Raw genomic sequence first — 12,579 nt, forward strand, 5'->3', positions numbered from 1 at the left:
ATGATAGCGTCATTGACAGAATTCTTCAATCACTGCCACCAAGCTACAAGAGCTTCGTGATGAACTATAATATGCAAGGGATGAACAAGACTATTCCCGAGCTCTTCGCGATGCTGAAAGCTGCAGAGGTAGAAATCAAGAAGGAGCATCAAGTGTTGATGGTCAACAAGACCACTAGTTTCAAGAAAAAGGGCAAAGGGAAGAAGAAGGGGAGCTTCAAAAAGAACGGCAAGCAAGTTGCTGCTCAAGAGAAGAAACCCAAACCCGGACCTAAGCCTGAAACTGAGTGCTTCTATTGCAAGCAGACTGGTCACTGGAAGCGGAACTGCCCCAAGTATTTGGCGGATAAGAAGGATGGCAAGGTGAACAAAGGTATATGTGATATACATGTTATTGATGTGTACCTTACTAATGCTCGTAGTAGAACCTGGGTATTTGATACTGGTTCTGTTGCTAATATTTGCAACTCGAAACAGGGACTACGGATCAAGCGAAGATTGGTTAAGGACGAGGTGACGATGCGCGTGGGAAACGGTTCCAAAGTCGATGTGATCGCAGTCGGCGCGCTACCTCTACATCTACCTTCGGGATTAGTATCAGACCTAAATAATTGTTATTTGGTGCCAGCGTTAAGCATGAACATTATATCTGGATCTTGTTTGATGCGAGACGGTTATTCATCTAAATCAGAGAATAATGGTTGTTCTATTTATATGAGTAATATATTTTATGGTCATGCACCCTTGAAGAGTGGTCTATTCTTGTTGGATCTCGATAGTAGTAACACACATATTCATAGTGTTGAAGCCAAAAGATGCAGAGTTGATAATGAAAGTGCAACTTATTTGTGGCACTGCCGTTTAGGTCATATCGTGTAAAGCGCATGAAGAAACTCCATTCTGATGGACTTTTGGAACCACTTGATTATGAATCACTTGGTACTTGCGAACCGTGCCTCATGGGCAAGATGAAAAAAACACCGTTCTCCGGTACTATGGAGAGAGCAACAGATTTGTTGGAAATCATACATACAGATGTATGTGGTCTGATGAATATTGAGGCTCGTGGCGGATATCATTATTTTCTCACCTTCACAGATGATTTAAGCAGATATGGGTATATCTACTTAATGAAACATAAGTCTGAAACATTTGAAAAGTTCAAGGAATTTCAGAGTGAAGTTGAAAATCATCGTAACAAGAAAATAAAGTTTCTACGATCTGATCGTGGAGGAGAATATTTGAGTTACGAGTTTGGTGTACATTTGAAAAATTGTGGAATAGTTTCGCAACTCACGCCACCCGGAACACCACAGCGTAATGATGTGTCCGAACGTCGTAATCGTACTTTACTAGATATGGTGCGATCTATGATGTCTCTTACTGATTTACCGCTATCGTTTTGGGGATACGCTCTAGAGATGGCCGCATTCACGTTAAATAGGGCACCATCAAAATCCGTTGAGACGACGCCTTATGAACTATGGTTTGGCAAGAAACCAAAGTTGTCGTTTCTGAAAGTTTGGGGCTGCGATGCTTATGTGAAAAAGCTTCAACCTGATAAGCTCGAACCCAAATCAGAGAAATGTGTCTTCATAGGATATCCAAAGGAAACTATTGGATACACCTTCTATCACAGATCCGAAGGCAAGACTTTTGTTGCTAAATTCGGAAACTTTCTAGAGAAGGAGTTTCTCTCGAAAGAAGTGAGCGGGAGGAAAGTAGAACTTGACGAGGTAACTGTACCTGCTCCCTTATTGGAAAGTAGTACATCACAGAAAACTGTTTCAGTGACACCTATACCAGTTAGTGAGGAAGCTAATGATAATGATCATGAAACTTCATATCAAGATACTACTGAGCCTCGTAGATCAACCAGAGTGAGATCCGCGCCAGAGTGGTACAGTAATCCTGTTCTGGAGGTCATGCTACTAGATCATGATGAACCTACGAACTATGAAGAAGCGATGGTGAGCCCAGATTCTGCAAAGTAGGACTCTCCTGGCGTGCCTCCTGTGGCCGGCCAGCCTCCCCCCTTCTAGTCCTTTATATACTGAGGTAGAGGCACCCTAGAACACACAAGTTGATCCACGTGATCTATTCCTTAGCCGTATGCGGTGCCCCCTGCCACCATATTCCTCGATAATACTGTAGTGGAGTTTAGGCGAAGCCCTGCTGCTGTAGTGCATCAAGATCGTCACCACGCCGTCGTGTTGACGGAACTCTTCCCCGACACTTTGCTGGATCGGAGTCCGGGGATCATCATCGAGCTGAACGTGTGCTCGAACTCGGAGGTGCCGTAGTTTCGGTGCTTGATCGGTTGGATCGTGAAGACGTACGACTACTTCCTCTACGTTGTGTCAACGCTTCCGCAGTCGGTCTGCGTGGGTACGTAGACAACACTCTCCCCTCTCGTTGCTATGCATCACCATGATCTTGCGTGTGCGTAGGAATTTTTTTGAAATTACTACGAAACCCAACAGTAATAACTATGAAATGCATTTAGATTCTCATTTGACTGGGATTGTGTGAGTTTGAGCATGTTGTGAAGTACTATAGACCTTGTATACATCTTGGGATTCGATAATGATTGTAACTATTGAATTGTATAGACCATTACATTCGAAGTCAATCGCCTAATATATTTATTTCACAATTTCAAAAAATGATTAGTTCAGTACAAACTAAGAAAACAAATGTGTACTCCCTCCGTTTTTATTTAAGTCCGCGTATTAGCATTGGTCAAAGTCAAGTTTTGTAAACTCTCAGAAAGCTTATAACAAAAAATATTAACATATACAATAACAAATAAATACCATTAGATTCATTATTGAATGTACTTTCACATCATACATATTTGTTATGGTAAATGTTTATATTTTTCAATAAACTTGGTCAAACTTTAGGAAGTTTGACTTCGGTCAAACCTAATATGCAAAGTTTACTACTACTACTCGCTAGTTGCTTAGCCGAATCACTCTACACGCCACACGGGGAGTCCAGTGTCACAAAATTTTGAGGTCGGCGGGAAAATCTCCCGCGACCCTGATTCGAGTAGTGGGAAGTTACCATCATAGCCTTCGGAATAGGCCTACGGATGACGCTTGGTAGGGGGATGTTTTCGTAACTTCAGGTTCACCCTACCCAGCCAACGCCACCCCGGCACCGAGAGTAGTACACCCGAATACTCCCCAATTTCTATCCCCACCGCAAAATAGACTTCTCCATGGCACCGCAGCCTTCGTGCTCCTCCCCTTTACATCGGCGCACTCGTCCACCGCAGTGCATCTGCCTCATCAACGACCTCGTACGCCGCACTGGAGCCGGTCCACCGTCGTCGTACACAGAGCCCCTTCCTCGGCATCGTCTTCCACGGTCTTGGATCTGCTTCCTGGAAGCCGACGCCAAGCGCAGAAGTACCACCGTCATGGACAATGAACTGAGTCCTGTTGCCGACCATGACTCACAGAGGCCGCTGCGACCATCGTTCTCCTCCTTGATTGGTAATGTGTGTATTGAATCACTTAGCAGTACATGTGGAGTTCCAATTTTGTTCATACCTACCCTTCAAATTTCCTGGGTGATATTGTTCCCATACAAGTTATTGGTTGTAGCCTCCATTGTCCAACAGAATATTAGCTTGTAATTGTGCGTCACTCCTGTAGCGTGCTGTGCTTGGGTAGGTTTTTCATCTGCAACTAGTAGTGTGGCAAATGATGGAAAGGTTTTTAGAACTAGCAAGATGCCCATGCGTTGCACGCATCAAGATGCATTTGTATGAGTAGTTTATCTTGTGGGAGAAAAGGATGAACAAGGGAAGGCCTTTTTGCAAATCTGGAGAGCGGTATGGGTATCTTTTTGGAAAATTCCCATTTGTTTCCTTCCTATCTGTCAGATATAAATCGGACGGCCTATATTGCAAGAAAAAAGTATAGAGAAAAAAAGTAGACAATAAAGGAAGTAGAGATAAATATTAAATATTAAATATAAAATAAATATAATAGTAGAGAAGAGAGTAGAGATAGCAGAGACGTCGGGAAAGGATCGCGCGCGAGGGGGAAAAAGCAGCCGGGCGTCCGCTAGTTTTGGCGCGCGGCGTCCGGCGTGCTTTATAAAATCCAATGCCCTCCCACCGCTCTCTCCCCGCTCTGTGCCTCGCCACCGCCCTCTCCCCGCTCTTTTTCACCTCGCCGCCGCCGCACCACCATGCCGCCGCGTCGCCGGGAAACTTGGGGATACCGCGGCGTCCGCGCGCGCCCCTCCGACGGCTTCTCCGCCGAGATCCGGTTCCGCGGGATGCGCCTCGGCCTCGGCAATTTTGACACCGCCAACGAGGCCGCCTGCGCGTACGACGCGGCGGTGTGGCGTCTCTGATGGCCTCATAGAACATTGAACTTCCCCAACGTGCCGATGCGGGAGCGGGCGCAGGAGCTCGCGCCTCTGCCGCGGCTTAGCACCGACGAGGATCGTCGCGAGAACCAGAGGAGGGAGCATCGTCTCGGGATCGCCGAGATGGACGAGGAAGCCATGGCGCTGTGGCGCCAACACTTCCCGCAGGACATCATCAACGAGCGCGAGTTCTACACGCAAAGGAGGGCGGAGAGGGATAAGAGGAGGGCGGAGCGAGCCGCCTATCGCGAGGACAAGCGTAGGCGAAAAGCGGACGCTCAATTCAACATGAGGCTAGGAGCAGTGTCGCCCTGGGAATCCGACGACGATCGGTATCTTCACGCCTACAGTCAGACGTCGGAGGAGGACATCACCGAGGAGGAGTCGGACGACGAGGAGTAGTTGAATTATCTTTTTTATCTATCTATGCCGAGAACTATCCTCTACTCTCTAGTATCTACTTCTCGATCTCAGCACTGTAAACGGTTTTTTAAAGCGTCACGTGTTGCGATTCTGTTGGAGATGCTCTAACATGGCAGACGAGTGCTTTAATGTTGCCCACAAGATGCACGAGTATTACTAGTAGTATATTTTTCTTGCCATGTTGAGATTTTAAAACCACAAGTGCGAACATGCAGAGGAGCAATGAAGACCAAACATGGGATATTCGAGACATCTTCAAGGAGCGTGGCAAGTTAAAGAGGAGCTCCACCGAACCTGTAAAACGAGCTTTGGTAAGTAACACCCTTTCAATTACTTTCGTGTAGCCTCGTGTTCTTCGATGTGTATTTGTTGTAGTTTCTGTTTCTCTTAAGCGTGGTGTTCTTCGATGTGTAATAAGAAGATTCTTAATCGTCCTAATGCTTTCGTTTTTAGCTTGATGTAGGAAGTGGGTGTTCTCACCTTGTAGTCTGTTTTTATTTATTTTTTCCTTTTGAATTCACTTCTCCGAGTTCTGTTTATCTGGCTTCTACTAAATGGATCTAGATTGCTCTGAGTATTGATCTAAAAAATAAGTAACTTCATGTCAGGATGCAGTTCCTGCGAGGAGGGAAGTATGGTCAACCTCGAGATCATGTTTCCAAAATGAGGCTGGATTACACACAAGGTGCCAGTTCCCTAATGATGCTGGATTAGACACAAGGTGCAAATTCCCAGATGATGCTGGATTACACACAAGCCAGGTGGAGTCGTCAGCTGTTCGTGTCCTCGTGGCATTAGTAAATGCTGAAAGAAAGCATGCAGCAGCCCTTGAGAATGTAGCTGAGTTCCTGAAGAAGCGAAAAGAGCAATCAGATGCTCTCTTCACCCAAGACAAAGAAGAGATGGAAGAAGCCAGAAATAAGCTAGCAGAGGCAGAGCAGGCTAGGCGTCTCCTGCAATCTAAAACCGTTGTCAATACAAAATTTCCTTCATAATAGCTAGGTTCAAATGTTTATCCAGTCAGCATGCCTGTTGTGATGTCCGTGCATCTACTGATGTGGCACAAAATGTTCTTTTCGGGTCATGTAATAACAGCAATTACTTTCCAAACAATAATAGACGAAGCATTGGAAATGGTATAGTTCACGCGCAAGCCCGACATTCCAAGTTCAACTTCCACATCAAACTCATGTTCACAGATATCTGCACATTCATACATAATGTCCACAACCATGATTCACTTCAAAGCCAAAAAAATGTGAGGAGAGTTATAAATAAAGAAAATCCTCTACTAGTTCCTGCTACCAGTGCGAGCACAACAAGTCAAGACCATGCATAAATTAATTATATTTTAGTCATTTTTGTGTTCTAAAATGCCTGCCGGCTCGCGTAAGGACGTGTTGCCGGCACACGCGCGGATTCAATGAAGGCAGGCGGGGCAGTCTTAAGCTGGTTGCACGCGGCGAGGAGGCTGTTGGGGAACGTAGCAGAATTTTAAAATTTTCTACGCATCACCAAGATCAACCTATGGAGTAATCTAGCAACGAGGGGAAGGGGAGTGCATCTAAATTCCCTTGTAGATCGCTAAGCGGAAGCGTTGCAAGAACGCGGATGAAGGAGTCGTACTCGTAGCGATTCATATCGCGGTTGATTCTGATCTAAGCGCCGAACCACGACGCCTCCGCGTTCAACACACGTGCAGCCCGGTGACGTCTCCCGCGCCTTGATCTCGCAAGGGGAGAAGGAGAGGTTGGGGAAGACTCCGTCCAGCAGCAGCACGACGGCGTGGTGGTGATGGAGGAGCGCGGGACTCCAGCAGGGCTTCGCCAAGCACTACGAGAGACGAGGAAGGAGAGAGGTAGGGCTGCGCCAAGAGAGAGATCATCTCGTGTGTCTTGCAGCCCCCAATATCTCAAGTATATATAGGGGAAGGGGAGGGGCTGCGCCCCATCTAGGGTTCCCTCCCTAGGGGTGGCGGCAGCCCCCAAAACCCATCTAGGGTGGCGGCCAAGGGGGGAGAGAGGGGGGGGCGCACCTAGGGTGGGCCTTAAGGCCCATCTGGACCTAGGGTTTGCCCCCTCCCACTCTCCCTGTGCCTTGGGCCTTGGTGGTGGTGGTGGGGGGGGTGGGCTGGGGCTGGTCCCCTCCCACACTTGGCCCACACAGCCTTCTGGGGCTGGTGGCCCCACCTGGTGGACCCCCGGGACCCTCCCGGTGGTCCCGGTACGTTACCGATAGCACCCGAAACTTTTCCGGTGACCAAAACGGGACTTCCCATATATAAATCTTTACCTCCAGACCATTCCGGAACTCCTTGTGATGTCCGAGATCTCATCCGGGACTCCGAACAACATTCGGTAGCCGCGTACATACTTTCCCTATAACCCTAGCGTCATCGAACCTTAAGTGTGTAGACCCTACGGGCTCGGGAACCATGTAGACATGACCGAGACAACTCTTCGGCGAATAACCAATAGCGGGATCTGGATACCCATGTTGGCTCCCACATGTTCCATGATGATCTCATCGGATGAACCATGATGTCAAGGATTCAATCAATCCCGTATACAATTTCCTTTGTCTACCGGTATAGTACTTGCCCGAGATTCGATCGTCGGTATCCCGATACCTTGTTCAATCTCGTCACTGGCAAGTCTCTTTACTCGTACCATAACACATCATCCCGTGATCAAATCCTTGATCACATTGTGCACATTATGATGATGTCCTACCGAGTGGGCCCAGAGATACCTCTCCGTCACACGGAGTGACAAATCCCAGTCTCGATTCGTGCCAACCCAACAGACACTTTCGGAGATACCCGTAGTGCACCTTTATAGCCACCCAGTTACGTTGTGATGTTTGGTACACACAAAGCATTCCTACGGTATCCGGGAGTTGCACAATCTCATGGTCTAAGGAAATGATACTTGACATTAGAAAAGCTTTAGCATATGAACTACACGATCTTGTGCTAGGCTTAGGATTGGGTCTTGTCCATCACTTCATTCTCCTAATGATGTGATCCCGTTATCAACGACATCCAATGTCCATGGTCAGGAAACCGTAACCATCTATTGATCAACGAGCTAGTCAACTAGAGGCTTACTAGGGACATGGTTTTGTCTATGTATCCACACATGTATCTGAGTTTCCTATCAATACAATTCTAGCAGGGATAATAAACGATTATCATGAACAAGGAAATATAATAATAACTAATTTATTATTGCCTCTAGGGCATATTTCCAACAGTCTCCCACTTGCAGTAGAGTCAATAATCCAGTTCACATCACTATGTGATTACACTCAAGGTCACATCCCCATGTGACTAACACCCAAAGAGTTTACTAGAGTCAATAATCTAGTTCACATTACCATGTGATGAAGACTCAATGTTTGATCATGTTATGCTTGTGAGAGATGTTACAGTCAACGGGTCTGAACCTTTCAGATCCGTGTGTGCTTTACAAATCTCTATGTCATCTTGTAGATGCAGCTACCACGCTCTATTTGGAGCTATTCCAAATAACTGTTCTACTATACGAATCCGATTTACTACTCAGAATCGTCCAGATTAGTGTCAAATATTGCATCGGCGTAACCCTTTACGACGAACTCTTTTACCACCTCCATAATCGAGAAAATTCCTTAGTCCACTAGTTACTAAGGATAACCTTGACCGTTGTCCTGCGATCCATTCCTAGATCACACTTGTACCTCTTCAGGTGCGGTACACAACATAGCATACTTTAGAGCCTACGTCTAAAGCATAGGGGACGACCTTCGTCCTTTCTCTCTATTCTGCCATGGTCAGGTCTTGAGTCTTACTCAACACTCATACCTTATAACACAGCCAAGAACTCCTTCTTTGCTGATCTATTTTTGAACTCCTTCAAAATCTTGTCATGGTATGTGTTCGTTTGAAAGTACTATTAAGCGATTTTGATCTATCCTTATAGATCTTGATGCTCAATGTTCAAGTAGCTTAATCCAGGTTTTCCATTGAAAAACACTTTTCAAATAACCCTATGTGCTTTCCAGAAACTCTACATCATTTCTGATCAACAATTGTCAACAACATATACTCATCAGAAATTCTATAGTGCTCCCACTCACTTCTTTGGAAATACAAGTTTCTCATAAACTTTGTATAAACCCAAAATCTTTGATCATCTCATCGAAGCGTACATTCCAACTCCGAGATGCTTACTCCAGTCCTTAGAAGGGTTGCTGGAGCTTTGCATATTTGTTAGCATCTTTTCGGATTGTCAAAAATTTCTGGTTTATCACATACAACCTTTCCTCAAGAAAATCGTCGAGGAAACGATGTTTTGACATCCTATCTGCAAGATTTCATAAATAATGCAGTAATTGCTAATATAATTCCAACAGACTCTTAGCATCGCTACGAGTGAGAAAGTCTCATCGTAGTCAACTCCTTGAACTTGTCGGAAAACATCTTAACAACAAGTCGAGCTTTCTTAATGGTGATACTTACCATCATTGTCCGTCTTCCTTTTAAAATCCATATGTACCCAACAGCCTTATGACCATCAAGTAGTTCTTCCAAAGTCTACACTTTGTTTTCATACATGGATCCTCTCTCGGATTTTATGGCCTCGAGCCAATTTTTCAGAATCCGGGCCCACCATCGCTTCTCCATAGCTCGTAGGTTCATTGTTGTCTAGCAACATGACTTCCAAGACAAGATTACGTACCACTCTGAAGTAGTACGCATCCTTGTCGTCCTACGAGGTTTGGTAGTGACTTGATCCGAAGTTTCATAATCACTATCATAAGCTTCCACTTCAATTGGTGTAGGTGCCACAGGAACAACTCCCTGTGCCCTGCTACACACTAGTTGAAGTGACGGTTCAATAACCTCATCAAGTCTCCACCATCCTCCCACTCAATTCTTTCGAGAGAAACTTTTCCTCAAGAAAGGACCCGATTCTAGAAACAATCCCTATTGCTTTCGGATCTGAGACAGGAGGTATACCCAACTGTTTTGGGTGTCCTATGAAGATGCATTTATCCGCTTTGGGTTCAAGCTTATCAGCCTGAAACTTTTTCACATAAGCATCGCAGCCCCAAACGTTTTAAGAAATGACAGCTTAGGTTTCTCTGAACCATAGTTCATACGGTGTCGACTCAAACGGGATTGCGTGGTGCCCTATTTAAAGTAAATGTGGTTGTCTCTAATGCCTAACCCATAAACTATAGTGGTAATTCGATAAGATACATCATGGCATGCACCATATCCAGTAGGGTGCAGTTATGATGTTCGGACACACCATCACAATATGGTGTTCCAGGCGGTATTAGTTGTGAAAAAATTTCTACAATGTCTTAACTGTGTGCCAAACTTGTAATTCAGATATTTATCTCTATGATCATATCATAGATATTTTATCCTCTTGTCACGACGATATTTCAACTTCACCCTGAAACTACTTGAACCTTTCAATAATTCAGACTTGTGATTCATCAAGTAAATATACTCAGCATCTACTCAAATCATCTGTGAAGTAAGAACATAACGATATCCACTACATGCCTCAGCACTCATTGGACTGCACACATCAAGATGTATTACTTCCAACAAGTTGCTTTCTTGTTCCATCTTACTGAAAACGAGGCCTTTCAGTCATCTTGCCCATGCGGTATGATTTGCATGTCTCAAGTGATTCAAAATCAAGTGAGCCCAAACGATCCATCTGTATGGAGTTTCTTCATGCATATATACCAATAGGCATGGTTCGCATGTCTCAAGTGATTCAAAATCAAGTGAGTCCAAAGATCCATCAACATGGAGCTTCTTCACGCGTTTTATACCATTATGACTCAAATTGCAGTGCCACAAGTATGTGGTACTATCATTACTATGAACATGTGTATCACTACGATCGAGATTCAATAAACCATTCATTTTAGGTGCAAGACCATTGAAGGTATTATTCAAATAAACAGAGCAACCATTATTCTCCTTAAATGAATAACCGTATTGCGATAAACATAATCCAATCATGTCTATGCTCAACGCAAACACCAAATACAAATTATTTAGGTCTAACACCAATCCCGCTGGTAGACAGAGCGTGCGATGTTTGATCACATCAACCTTGGAAACACTTCCAACACATATCGTCGTCTCACCTTTGTCTAGTCTCCGTTTATTCTGTAGCCTTTTATTTCGAGTTACTAACACTTAGCAACCGAACCGGTATCTAATACCCTGGTGCTACTAGGAGTATTAGTAAAGTACTAATGTATATCCAACATACTTTTGTCGACCTTGCCAGCCTTCTCATCTACCAAGTATCTAGGGTAGTTCTGCTTCAGTGACCGTTCCCCTTATTATAGAAGCACTTAGTCTCGGGTTTGGGTTCAACCTTGGGTTTCTTCACTAGAGCAGCAATTGATTTGTCGTTTCATGAAGTATCCCTTTCTTGCCCTTGCCCTTCTTGAAACTAGTGGTTTTACTAACCATTAACAATTGATGCTCCTATTTGATTTCTACTTTCACGGTGTCGCGAATAGCTCAAGGATCATCATATCTATCCCTGATATGTTATAGTTCATCACGAAGCTCTAGTAGCTTGGTGGCAGTGACTTTGGAGAACCATCACTATCTCATCTGGAAGATTAACTCCCACTCGATTCAAGCGATTGTAGTACTCATATAATCTGAGCACATGCTCAACGATTGAGCTTTTCTCCTTAGTTTGCAGGCTTAAGAAGCTTGTCAGAGGTCTCATACCTCTTGACGTGGGCACTAGCCCGAAATCCCAATTTCAGTCCTTGGAACATCTCATATGTTCTGCGATGTTTCAAAAACGTCTTTGGTGCCTCAATTCTAAACCATTTAGCAATACGCACTGAACTATCATGTAGTCATCAAAACGTGTATGTCAGATGTTTGCAACATCAACAACCGACGCTCGAGGTTCAGCTCACTGAGCGGTGCATTAAGGACATAATCCTTCTGCGCAGCAATGAGGACAATCCTCAGTTTACGGACCCAGTCCGCATAATTGCTACTATCAACTTTCAACTAAATTTTCTCTAGGAACATATCTAAAACAGTAAAACTAAAGCGTAAGCTACGACATAATTTGCAAAGACCTTTTGACTATGTTCATGATAATTAAGTTCATCTGATTATTTAATGAACTCCCACTTAGATAGACATCCCTCTAGTCATCTAAGTGATACATGATCCGAGTCAACTAGGCCATGTCCAATCATCACGTGAGACGGACTAGTCATCATCGGTGAACATCTTCATGTTGATCGCATCTACCATACGACTCATGTTCGACCTTTCGGCCTCTCGTGTTCCGAGGCCATGTCTGTACATGCTAGGCTCGTCAAGTCAACCTAAGTGTTTCGCATGTGTAAATCTGGCTTACACCCGTTGTATGCGAACGTTAGAATCTATCACACCCGATCATCACGTGGTGCTTCAAAACAACGAACCTTCGCAACGGTGCACAGTTAGGGGGAACACTTTCTTGAAATTATTGCGAGGGATCATCTAATTTATGCTACCATCGTTCTAAGCAAATCAGATGTAAACATGACAAACATCACATGCAAATCATAAAGTGACATGATATGGCCAATATCATCTTGCGCCTTTTGATCTCTATCTTCCAGGCGCGGCATGATCACCTTCGTCACCGGCATGACACCATGATCCCCATCATCGTGTCTTCATGACATTGTCTCGCCAACTATTACTTCTACTACTATGGCTAACGGT

At 44.6% G+C, this 12,579-nt stretch overlaps 1 pseudogene; it reads left to right on the forward strand.

Annotated features, from left to right (window-relative positions):
• The first annotated feature begins 4,205 nt into the window (after positions 1 to 4,205).
• Positions 4,206 to 4,790, forward strand: LOC147987051 (uncharacterized; annotated as a pseudogene).
• Positions 4,791 to 12,579: the final 7,789 nt, after the last annotated feature.

The sequence above is a fragment of the Triticum urartu genome, chromosome 2A (genome assembly GCF_056163025.1).
Source record: "Triticum urartu cultivar PI428250 chromosome 2A, HENAU_Tu73, whole genome shotgun sequence".
NCBI lineage: Eukaryota > Viridiplantae > Streptophyta > Magnoliopsida > Poales > Poaceae > Triticum > Triticum urartu.